Source organism: Ascaphus truei, chromosome 4 (genome assembly GCF_040206685.1).
Source record: "Ascaphus truei isolate aAscTru1 chromosome 4, aAscTru1.hap1, whole genome shotgun sequence".
Lineage (NCBI taxonomy): Eukaryota > Metazoa > Chordata > Amphibia > Anura > Ascaphidae > Ascaphus > Ascaphus truei.
In genome coordinates, this window is record NC_134486.1 from 380,769,870 (window position 1) to 380,782,390 (window position 12,521).

The 12,521-nt window shown below is 36.9% G+C and overlaps 1 long non-coding RNA gene across 1 annotated transcript; it reads left to right on the forward strand.

The window, feature by feature from the left end:
- Nucleotides 1-1,346: 1,346 nt before the first annotated feature.
- LOC142492179 (uncharacterized) lies at nt 1,347-3,102 on the forward strand. The gene is made up of 2 exons (XR_012800797.1): nt 1,347-1,775; nt 2,859-3,102. It is a non-coding gene; the product is annotated as an uncharacterized LOC142492179 (long non-coding RNA).
- The last annotated feature ends 9,419 nt before the right edge of the window (nt 3,103-12,521 follow it).

Consider the following 12,521-nt stretch of genomic DNA (forward strand, 5'->3'; position numbering starts at 1 on the left):
CCCAAGTTTGCACACCGCTGCCTTAAGTCACAATGGGAAACAAATACACAATACCTGTGCCCCTCCCTTTAGGCTTATGCCGCTGGTAAAAAGATTGGTCCTACATTTATGGAAAACTGATGTACACTTCCAGCATCCTCCAAAATTGTCTTGTAATTTACTAATGACATTTTTACATTTTGACCCTAAGTCTGTGTAACAAAGAAGTTACATCTTTTGATCAAAACATTACTCAAGCCTGCTAACCAATTCAAAGTAAACTTCATATTCAGTATAGCAGGTACCTACACTGTATAAATGCAATTTTTTACTGTCCTATGGAATAAACTTGGGGAAATATGTGAAAGTGCCCTGAAAGGGTTAAATGAATGAAGCATAATACTTGTTGTGATTCAGTACAATTAAAAACTGGCACGATCCAGTAGCAAAGTCTGCGTATTATGAAGGCAAACTGTGGGTGCACAAATTCCCTTGAAAAATAAAAACACATACACCTTTCTCATTTCTTTTAGCTATAGACTTAACACCTCTTCAGTAGAGAGTGGAGTATAAACTGACACTGAAGTGTACAGTATGTATACCTTGTTGGGCGTTCTCTTGTGTGTCACCTCTGAAGAGAAATCCAGAGTGACAATACTATGACATTTCCAAATATTCGACATTCCCTACCACATGGGCCTTTCTTATAAACAATCTAACACAATTCTTGACAAAGGCTTGACTGTGGGCTGAAACATGGAATATTTAGAAGTAAATTATCACCTTATGAACTGGTTGTACCTATATTGAGAGGTGTTTCTCCTAGCATTTCCACTCAGGATTTTTTTTTTTTTATGAAACAATTGTGGTACACATCTGGAGTTAAGAGTGCAGTCTATCTAACAATTGTTTCATCTCAATAGAAAACAGAAATGATGCTGATTAAAAATGACCTTGGCCCAGATCCAAAAATGCTCTGTTAAGTGACATACTTTGACGTTAACCTACAGTAACTTTGAAGATAAATGTCAAGGCTTAATGTGATACAAAGGACAATAACATAACGTTAAGTTTTCTCCCACAAAAAAACATAGTGTTAACTACAGTATAACAGATGATGGGGATAATGATATGCCAATGAGGCATATATCATAATTACCACATATCCACTAAAGTTTATTAAAGTTAATCAATGTTACATCAGTGAAGTCATCCCGAAACTTGGCGTTACTCACATCCATTTAGGATCCAGGGCAGGAAGGGAGCAGCATCATCAGGAACACCCAGAAAAAAATACAAAACTCATCATAGTGTAGTATGAAAAATAAATGTCAATATGTGGAACTTGGCTCTTTAAATAACCTACTTACAGAATGTAAGATATATAAGAGCAGGTTTGTAATTGTGATGGATCTTTGGACACCTCAGGTTATGGGTTGCAGCAAGCAGCAGCATACATCAGATAGGGGTGGTGTCAGGCAAGATGGTGTTTTCACTCTGGCAGCAGCTTCCAATCAGTCATATGCAGTCATACAAAGATAAGGGAAACAATAGTGCTTTACCAAAATAACACAGAGTTTTATCGTGAAGACGAGCAGGAAATGTACTCACAATATAATAAATGAGCACATTCACATCATGGTATCTTTAGGAACCAGGGTATTGGATCGGCCGGTGGAGAAATCCCTCACTTCACTCCGCTTCCTTGTCCTCCACGAGGGTGCCCCCTCGTCCGGTGCCAGATGGATGGCGTCTGTCGTCACTTCCTGGCCTGGCGGTGACGACTTCCGGTGAGCGTAAGTAGAGCGGAGAGTAGGGGGAACGCCGGTCCAAGACTATGCCTCCGTGAATACAGCAGAAAGACAGTTCCCAAACGGTAGATACAGCTGGGCTCTGCTAACTGTCTGCAGATTTCTTTAGCTCAACGCGTTTCACTGCATGCCGCAGCTTCCTCAGGAGCAATGATAATGTCCCCTACTGGGTGCTATTTAAATAGCCCATTCAATTAGGGCAATTGGTAATGCAATCATATATAATTGACACAAGATGATTAACATCATTACACACAGAGTCTCCCAAGCTGGGTACATAATCTCTGTGATCCAAAAAACGACGCATAAAATACTTTAATACAATTTATTTAAAAAGAACATAGAACAGAATATATACTAAAATAAAAAATTAAATACTAAAATTAATGGGTAGTCGTTAGGTCGAGATGCTTAATGGAAGGTAGAGAGAGAGAAAGAGACATATGTTAGTTGATCATAAACACAAAATATGATTAACTTAAATAAAAACATATAAAAGTTATACAATGAGAAATCCAAACTGGAAATGTAAAAGACTGGCATGACTAAAAGTGACTTAAAAAGGAGGGGAGGGGGAGGGGGAAGTGTGTGACATAGGGGAAAATTTATTTTAAAAAATAAAATAAAAATAAAATAAAATAAAATAATAACTAGAGGAAGGGTGCAATCTCAAAATCAACATTAAGACCATGTGGTGTCAGCGTGTTAAGTTTATGCACCCAAAACATCTCTCTTTTGCTTAAATCTAAATTTCTATCTCGTCCTCTCCAATGTTGTGCCACATGCTCTATTGCGGTAAATTTTAACCCTTTTGTATTGGAGTTGTGAAAAGAGGAAAAATGTTTGGAAACATTATGTGACTGCACACTACGCCTTATATTGCTTAAATGCTCCAAAATACGTATCTTAATAGCTCTTGATGTTTTTCCAACGTATTGGAGCCCGCATGGGCATTCCAGGAGGTAGATTATATAATTAGAGTTGCAGTTCATGTATTGTTTAATTCTGTAATCCTCATTTTTATTATTGCACCTAAATCCCTTTTTGTCTTGCTGTTTGTATTCACAGGCCTTGCAACAACCACAGCCGTGAAACCCTTCCAATTTTTGAAGCCATCCATTTCTATTTGTCTCTACTTTCTTAATATTACTGGGAGCTATTATACCTTTTAGATTTTTGGCCTTTTTAAAAATCACTCTCGGGCGATCTGGGATTTCTTCTTTTAAAATCGGATCATTTAATAAAACATGCCAGTGTTTCTGTATTATTTTCTTTATATTGTTTGACTCTTTATTAAAAGAAGTTAAAAATGCTGTGTCGAAATTTTTCTTATTATTTGAAGATGTTTCTCTATCTTTAGCTACTAATAGGTCAATTCTATTCAGACCATTTACTTTTTCTAATGCCATGTCTAGGAGTTCTGTTTTGTATTGTTTTTCTACAAAACGTTCTTTCAGTATATTGCATTGATCATTGAATACTATATTGTCTGTGCAATTTCTCCGCATTCGTCTGAATTGGTTGTATGGGACATTGTCCATCCATATATCCTGGTGACAGCTTGTACGTAATATATAATTATTGCTGTCAACTTCCTTAAAGAAAGACCTAGTTTTGAGAATCTCATTCTCTATATAAATATTCAAATCCAAATAATTGAGGGAACTATTACTTGTCACAGAGGTGAATTGTAAATTATACGTATTCACATTAATACTCGACAAGAAGGAGTCCAAACTCTCCTGGCCACCACGCCAAATTAAAAACACATCATCGATGTAGCGCCGCCATAGGACAAGGTCCGCCCCCAGAACGCCACCGGGCCAAATGTGCTGTTCCTCCCAGAATCCCATAAAGAGATTCGCGTAACTGGGAGCAAACCTCGTACCCATGGCGGTGCCACATCTCTGAATGTAAAAACTGTTCTCAAACCAAAAATAATTCTTGTCAAGTATGAAACAGATACCATCTATAATAAACTGAATCTGCTGTTCTTTCATATCTAGATCTTGTTTCAGAAAGAAATTAACAGCTTCACATCCTAAGGTTTTTTCAATCGATGTATATAGAGATGCAACGTCTACAGTTGCCATGATGTAATTATTATTCCAAGTAAAATTCTCTAATAAATTTAACACATCAGTCGTATCCTTCAGATATGATTTAAGAGATTTGACATGACTCTGTAAAAAAGTGTCAATATATGCAGATAGGTTTGATGTAAGTGAGTTTATTCCGGAGACGATTGGTCTCCCGGGAGGTTGTTTCATGCATTTGTGGACTTTAGGTAATATATAAAAGATCGGTAGTTGGGGACATTCGTTAAATAGAAATTTATATTCATTCTCATTCAATATGCCTAATTCCTTGCCATGATCTAGGAGAATTCTCAGATCATCCGTAAAGGTTTTTGTGGGGTTGTTTGGTAGGATGTCATATGTCTTTTTGTCTCCTAAAAGGCGGTGGGCTTCTTTTAGGTAGTCATCTCTATTTTGGATGACTACCCCCCCTCCCTTGTCTGCCTGTTTTATAACTATATTTGTGTTATTTGTTATTTCCTCTAAGGCAGACCTTTCTTCTTTGTTCATATTATTTCTAATCTTAGATTTATTATTTTTTGAGAGCTCCTCGAAGTCCTTGACAATAAGGTTATAGAAGACATCTAAGTGATTTCCCTTACAGTAGGTGGGATTAAATAAAGATTTATTCTTAAGTGTTGTATGTTTAAATGTTTCGCTTTCTTTCTCAACCATAGGCTTAATGTTAGACATTCTTGACTCCACATTTTTGCTTAGAAAAAAGCGTTTGACTGTTAGTTTTCTAATATATTTATTTGCGTCCACAAATAGTTCGAAATTGTTAGGTCCACAAGTGGGCGCAAATGACAGACCCTTGGAGATAACATCTAATTGTGAGGTAGTAAGATCTACACTACTGAGATTAAAGATATTTTTATTCTTTACAGGGCTGATTGCTCTCACTTTTTTCTTTCTTCCCCCCCGCTTTCCTCTCTTATTCTTTCCCCTTTGGGGTAGTGGCTCCCCTCTTCTGTCTCCAGGAGGGGAGTGAATGAGTTTTTTGTCTCCCAAATACTGATATCCAGAAGGTCACTGTTCCCCACAACTCCAATGGGTGAGCGTGATCTACTGGCTTTCGCATATTTAGCAGAATCATATCTCTCTCTTTCTCTTTTTCTATCCTCTCTATCTTTTCTTAATTCTCTCTCTCTCTTAAGTTCTCTATCTTTTTGGTATTCTCTCTCTTTTCTTTCTCTTTCTTTTTCCCTTTCTTTTTGTTCTCGGTTTCTTTTTAGTTCTTTCTCTCTAGAGAGTTCTCTTTCCCTCTGTACTTCCTTTTCTCTAAGTTGTTCTCTCTCTCTAAATTCTCTTTCCCTTCTTTGTTCTCTCTCTTTTTCTCTGTGTTGTTCTCTTTCCTTATACTCTCTCTCTCTTCTTAGTTCTCTCTCTTTCACTATGTCTCTCTCCCTGCGTCTCTCCCTTTCTGACGCTTGTTCTCTCTCTCTAAAAGATGTTCTCTCATTAAAATATTCTCTCTCTTTGTATGGCTCTTTTTCCTTTTGATCTCTGTTATGATTAAAATTTTGTCTCGGTAAAGGATCATTTCTAGGACCATAATACAAAGGTTTAGAATCATAATTATCTCTCCTAGGTGTTTTAGGAATGAAATGACGCTTGTCAGGATATTGTTTAATACTATGTTTCTCCAAAGTGGTATGGGTTTCCCTGACTTGTCTATCCTCTGGTCTACTTAATGTTTGATAATTTTTCTTTTTCTTCCAATCCCTCTGTTCCCCTCTAAGGTAATCTTCTTCATCCCTTTTGAATTTATTAGTTTTACTTGTAATAAGATCTTGTTCAAGTCTATCAATTTTCTTTTTTAATTCCCGGTCTTTAGTTTTAAATTCAATGGTATCTTCCATATGGGCTAACCTCTCCTCTATTATAGTAACCTCCTCATCAATTTTCTTAATATGTTTTTTATGTTGGTTTACCAGTGATGTCAGAAGGTTAAAGGAGCAGTTGTCTATGGTCTCATACCATTTATTCACAAAATCCTCGTCGTCCAAATTGGACGAGGGTTTTTTGGTGAATCTAAGGCCTCTCGGGATACGTTTGCAATTCATATATCTGTTTAGAAATTTGAGGTCTATCCATCTTCTAGTATCTTTAATAAGTAACCTCTCTAGTTTAATAAATTCTTCATCTAAAAAATCATCTTTCACTACTGTGTGGGTTATATTAGTATCTGTGAATAATAAGTGTCTATTTTGCCTTTTAGCAAATATATTTGGTGAAACAACTTCCATAATATCAAAAATAGATAATAACAGTGTATAATATAAAAAACAATAGTGTACAGCAGCCACCAAATCAAGTGCAGAGAAACAATGTGAAACCCAGTGACTTGGAAAGGCGCTTAACAACTATAAAAGTGCTCAAAAAAATAAAATTAAAAGTTTGTGAAACTGACGAATTCTCTCAACCTTCCAGGGAATATGCACTGATTCCCTTACAACAGTTTAGGATCCAGGGCAGGAAGGGAGCAGCATCATCAGGAACACCCAGAAAAAAATACAAAACTCATCATAGTGTAGTATGAAAAATAAATGTCAATATGTGGAACTTGGCTCTTTAAATAACCTACTTACAGAATGTAAGATATATAAGAGCAGGTTTGTAATTGTGATGGATCTTTGGACACCTCAGGTTATGGGTTGCAGCAAGCAGCAGCATACATCAGATAGGGGTGGTGTCAGGCAAGATGGTGTTTTCACTCTGGCAGCAGCTTCCAATCAGTCATATGCAGTCATACAAAGATAAGGGAAACAATAGTGCTTTACCAAAATAACACAGAGTTTTATCGTGAAGACGAGCAGGAAATGTACTCACAATATAATAAATGAGCACATTCACATCATGGTATCTTTAGGAACCAGGGTATTGGATCGGCCGGTGGAGAAATCCCTCACTTCACTCCGCTTCCTTGTCCTCCACGAGGGTGCCCCCTCGTCCGGTGCCAGATGGATGGCGTCTGTCGTCACTTCCTGGCCTGGCGGTGACGACTTCCGGTGAGCGTAAGTAGAGCGGAGAGTAGGGGGAACGCCGGTCCAAGACTATGCCTCCGTGAATACAGCAGAAAGACAGTTCCCAAACGGTAGATACAGCTGGGCTCTGCTAACTGTCTGCAGATTTCTTTAGCTCAACGCGTTTCACTGCATGCCGCAGCTTCCTCAGGAGCAATGATAATGTCCCCTACTGGGTGCTATTTAAATAGCCCATTCAATTAGGGCAATTGGTAATGCAATCATATATAATTGACACAAGATGATTAACATCATTACACACAGAGTCTCCCAAGCTGGGTACATAATCTCTGTGATCCAAAAAACGACGCATAAAATACTTTAATACAATTTATTTAAAAAGAACATAGAACAGAATATATACTAAAATAAAAAATTAAATACTAAAATTAATGGGTAGTCGTTAGGTCGAGATGCTTAATGGAAGGTAGAGAGAGAGAAAGAGACATATGTTAGTTGATCATAAACACAAAATATGATTAACTTAAATAAAAACATATAAAAGTTATACAATGAGAAATCCAAACTGGAAATGTAAAAGACTGGCATGACTAAAAGTGACTTAAAAAGGAGGGGAGGGGGAGGGGGAAGTGTGTGACATAGGGGAAAATTTATTTTAAAAAATAAAATAAAAATAAAATAAAATAAAATAATAACTAGAGGAAGGGTGCAATCTCAAAATCAACATTAAGACCATGTGGTGTCAGCGTGTTAAGTTTATGCACCCAAAACATCTCTCTTTTGCTTAAATCTAAATTTCTATCTCGTCCTCTCCAATGTTGTGCCACATGCTCTATTGCGGTAAATTTTAACCCTTTTGTATTGGAGTTGTGAAAAGAGGAAAAATGTTTGGAAACATTATGTGACTGCACACTACGCCTTATATTGCTTAAATGCTCCAAAATACGTATCTTAATAGCTCTTGATGTTTTTCCAACGTATTGGAGCCCGCATGGGCATTCCAGGAGGTAGATTATATAATTAGAGTTGCAGTTCATGTATTGTTTAATTCTGTAATCCTCATTTTTATTATTGCACCTAAATCCCTTTTTGTCTTGCTGGAGAGGACGAGATAGAAATTTAGATTTAAGCAAAAGAGAGATGTTTTGGGTGCATAAACTTAACACGCTGACACCACATGGTCTTAATGTTGATTTTGAGATTGCACCCTTCCTCTAGTTATTATTTTATTTTATTTTATTTTTATTTTATTTTTTAAAATAAATTTTCCCCTATGTCACACACTTCCCCCTCCCCCTCCCCTCCTTTTTAAGTCACTTTTAGTCATGCCAGTCTTTTACATTTCCAGTTTGGATTTCTCATTGTATAACTTTTATATGTTTTTATTTAAGTTAATCATATTTTGTGTTTATGATCAACTAACATATGTCTCTTTCTCTCTCTCTACCTTCCATTAAGCATCTCGACCTAACGACTACCCATTAATTTTAGTATTTAATTTTTTATTTTAGTATATATTCTGTTCTATGTTCTTTTTAAATAAATTGTATTAAAGTATTTTATGCGTCGTTTTTTGGATCACAGAGATTATGTACCCAGCTTGGGAGACTCTGTGTGTAATGATGTTAATCATCTTGTGTCAATTATATATGATTGCATTACCAATTGCCCTAATTGAATGGGCTATTTAAATAGCACCCAGTAGGGGACATTATCATTGCTCCTGAGGAAGCTGCGGCATGCAGTGAAACGCGTTGAGCTAAAGAAATCTGCAGACAGTTAGCAGAGCCCAGCTGTATCTACCGTTTGGGAACTGTCTTTCTGCTGTATTCACGGAGGCATAGTCTTGGACCGGCGTTCCCCCTACTCTCCGCTCTACTTACGCTCACCGGAAGTCGTCACCGCCAGGCCAGGAAGTGACGACAGACGCCATCCATCTGGCACCGGACGAGGGGGCACCCTCGTGGAGGACAAGGAAGCGGAGTGAAGTGAGGGATTTCTCCACCGGCCGATCCAATACCCTGGTTCCTAAAGATACCATGATGTGAATGTGCTCATTTATTATATTGTGAGTACATTTCCTGCTCGTCTTCACGATAAAACTCTGTGTTATTTTGGTAAAGCACTATTGTTTCCCTTATCTTTGTATGACTGCATATGACTGATTGGAAGCTGCTGCCAGAGTGAAAACACCATCTTGCCTGACACCACCCCTATCTGATGTATGCTGCTGCTTGCTGCAACCCATAACCTGAGGTGTCCAAAGATCCATCACAATTACAAACCTGCTCTTATATATCTTACATTCTGTAAGTAGGTTATTTAAAGAGCCAAGTTCCACATATTGACATTTATTTTTCATACTACACTATGATGAGTTTTGTATTTTTTTCTGGGTGTTCCTGATGATGCTGCTCCCTTCCTGCCCTGGATCCTAAACTGTTGTAAGGGAATCAGTGCATATTCCCTGGAAGGTTGAGAGAATTCGTCAGTTTCACAAACTTTTAATTTTATTTTTTTGAGCACTTTTATAGTTGTTAAGCGCCTTTCCAAGTCACTGGGTTTCACATTGTTTCTCTGCACTTGATTTGGTGGCTGCTGTACACTATTGTTTTTTATATTATACACTGTTATTATCTATTTTTGATATTATGGAAGTTGTTTCACCAAATATATTTGCTAAAAGGCAAAATAGACACTTATTATTCACAGATACTAATATAACCCACACAGTAGTGAAAGATGATTTTTTAGATGAAGAATTTATTAAACTAGAGAGGTTACTTATTAAAGATACTAGAAGATGGATAGACCTCAAATTTCTAAACAGATATATGGATTGCAAACGTATCCCGAGAGGCCTTAGATTCACCAAAAAACCCTCGTCCAATTTGGACGACGAGGATTTTGTGAATAAATGGTATGAGACCATAGACAACTGCTCCTTTAACCTTATGACATCACTGGTAAACCAACATAAAAAACATATTAAGAAAATTGATGAGGAGGTTACTATAATAGAGGAGAGGTTAGCCCATATGGAAGATACCATTGAATTTAAAACTAAAGACCGGGAATTAAAAAAGAAAATTGATAGACTTGAACAAGATCTTATTACAAGTAAAACTAATAAATTCAAAAGGGATGAAGAAGATTACCTTAGAGGGGAACAGAGGGATTGGAAGAAAAAGAAAAATTATCAAACATTAAGTAGACCAGAGGATAGACAAGTCAGGGAAACCCATACCACTTTGGAGAAACATAGTATTAAACAATATCCTGACAAGCGTCATTTCATTCCTAAAACACCTAGGAGAGATAATTATGATTCTAAACCTTTGTATTATGGTCCTAGAAATGATCCTTTACCGAGACAAAATTTTAATCATAACAGAGATCAAAAGGAAAAAGAGCCATACAAAGAGAGAGAATATTTTAATGAGAGAACATCTTTTAGAGAGAGAGAACAAGCGTCAGAAAGGGAGAGACGCAGGGAGAGAGACATAGTGAAAGAGAGAGAACTAAGAAGAGAGAGAGAGTATAAGGAAAGAGAACAATACAGAGAAAAAGAGAGAGAACAAAGAAGGGAAAGAGAATTTAGAGAGAGAGAACAACTTAGAGAAAAGGAAGTACAGAGGGAAAGAGAACTCTCTAGAGAGAAAGAACTAAAAAGAAACCGAGAACAAAAAGAAAGGGAAAAAGAAAGAGAAAGAAAAGAGAGAGAATACCAAAAAGATAGAGAACTTAAGAGAGAGAGAGAATTAAGAAAAGATAGAGAGGATAGAAAAAGAGAAAGAGAGAGATATGATTCTGCTAAATATGCGAAAGCCAGTAGATCACGCTCACCCATTGGAGTTGTGGGGAACAGTGACCTTCTGGATATCAGTATTTGGGAGACAAAAAACTCATTCACTCCCCTCCTGGAGACAGAAGAGGGGAGCCACTACCCCAAAGGGGAAAGAATAAGAGAGGAAAGCGGGGGGGAAGAAAGAAAAAAGTGAGAGCAATCAGCCCTGTAAAGAATAAAAATATCTTTAATCTCAGTAGTGTAGATCTTACTACCTCACAATTAGATGTTATCTCCAAGGGTCTGTCATTTGCGCCCACTTGTGGACCTAACAATTTCGAACTATTTGTGGACGCAAATAAATATATTAGAAAACTAACAGTCAAACGCTTTTTTCTAAGCAAAAATGTGGAGTCAAGAATGTCTAACATTAAGCCTATGGTTGAGAAAGAAAGCGAAACATTTAAACATACAACACTTAAGAATAAATCTTTATTTAATCCCACCTACTGTAAGGGAAATCACTTAGATGTCTTCTATAACCTTATTGTCAAGGACTTCGAGGAGCTCTCAAAAAATAATAAATCTAAGATTAGAAATAATATGAACAAAGAAGAAAGGTCTGCCTTAGAGGAAATAACAAATAACACAAATATAGTTATAAAACAGGCAGACAAGGGAGGGGGGGTAGTCATCCAAAATAGAGATGACTACCTAAAAGAAGCCCACCGCCTTTTAGGAGACAAAAAGACATATGACATCCTACCAAACAACCCCACAAAAACCTTTACGGATGATCTGAGAATTCTCCTAGATCATGGCAAGGAATTAGGCATATTGAATGAGAATGAATATAAATTTCTATTTAACGAATGTCCCCAACTACCGATCTTTTATATATTACCTAAAGTCCACAAATGCATGAAACAACCTCCCGGGAGACCAATCGTCTCCGGAATAAACTCACTTACATCAAACCTATCTGCATATATTGACACTTTTTTACAGAGTCATGTCAAATCTCTTAAATCATATCTGAAGGATACGACTGATGTGTTAAATTTATTAGAGAATTTTACTTGGAATAATAATTACATCATGGCAACTGTAGACGTTGCATCTCTATATACATCGATTGAAAAAACCTTAGGATGTGAAGCTGTTAATTTCTTTCTGAAACAAGATCTAGATATGAAAGAACAGCAGATTCAGTTTATTATAGATGGTATCTGTTTCATACTTGACAAGAATTATTTTTGGTTTGAGAACAGTTTTTACATTCAGAGATGTGGCACCGCCATGGGTACGAGGTTTGCTCCCAGTTACGCGAATCTCTTTATGGGATTCTGGGAGGAACAGCACATTTGGCCCGGTGGCGTTCTGGGGGCGGACCTTGTCCTATGGCGGCGCTACATCGATGATGTGTTTTTAATTTGGCGTGGTGGCCAGGAGAGTTTGGACTCCTTCTTGTCGAGTATTAATGTGAATACGTATAATTTACAATTCACCTCTGTGACAAGTAATAGTTCCCTCAATTATTTGGATTTGAATATTTATATAGAGAATGAGATTCTCAAAACTAGGTCTTTCTTTAAGGAAGTTGACAGCAATAATTATATATTACGTACAAGCTGTCACCAGGATATATGGATGGACAATGTCCCATACAACCAATTCAGACGAATGCGGAGAAATTGCACAGACAATATAGTATTCAATGATCAATGCAATATACTGAAAGAACGTTTTGTAGAAAAACAATACAAAACAGAACTCCTAGACATGGCATTAGAAAAAGCAAATGGTCTGAATAGAATTGACCTATTAGTAGCTAAAGATAGAGAAACATCTTCAAATAATAAGAAAAATTTCGACACAG